This window comes from Chaetura pelagica, unplaced genomic scaffold (assembly GCF_000747805.2).
Source record: "Chaetura pelagica isolate M959 unplaced genomic scaffold, ChaPel_1.0 scaffold55, whole genome shotgun sequence".
NCBI classification, from domain to species: domain Eukaryota; kingdom Metazoa; phylum Chordata; class Aves; order Apodiformes; family Apodidae; genus Chaetura; species Chaetura pelagica.
Genome location: NW_009953571.1, coordinates 5,787,484 through 5,787,912, shown reverse-complemented (window position 1 = coordinate 5,787,912; position 429 = coordinate 5,787,484).

Genomic DNA, 429 nt, shown 5'->3' with positions numbered 1-429 from the left:
GTTCAAGGTGAATATCCGAAAAAATTTTTTTACTGTGAGAGTGACAGAGCACTGGAACAGGCTGCCCAGGGAAGTTGTGGAGTCTCCTTCACTGGAGACATTCAAAACCCACCTGGATGAGTTCCTGTGTGATGTACTCTAGGTGACCCTGCTCTGGCGGGGGGGTTGGACTAGATGATCTTTCAAGGTCCCTTCCAACCCCTAGGATTCTATGATTCTATGATTTGTACTAGATTATTTGTCTTATTTCTTCCTATAGACTTGTAAAAGAAAAAAGCCAGAAGTACCATCAGATCACCTTGTCTGATTTGTTAGATGTCAGACTTGTTACCTGCCATGCAGTTAACTTAAATGTTAACCCTGATGACCTGTGGCTGACTAAAGTCTATCTTAAAAAAAAAATGATCCCTCTTTTTTTACAGGTAGCAG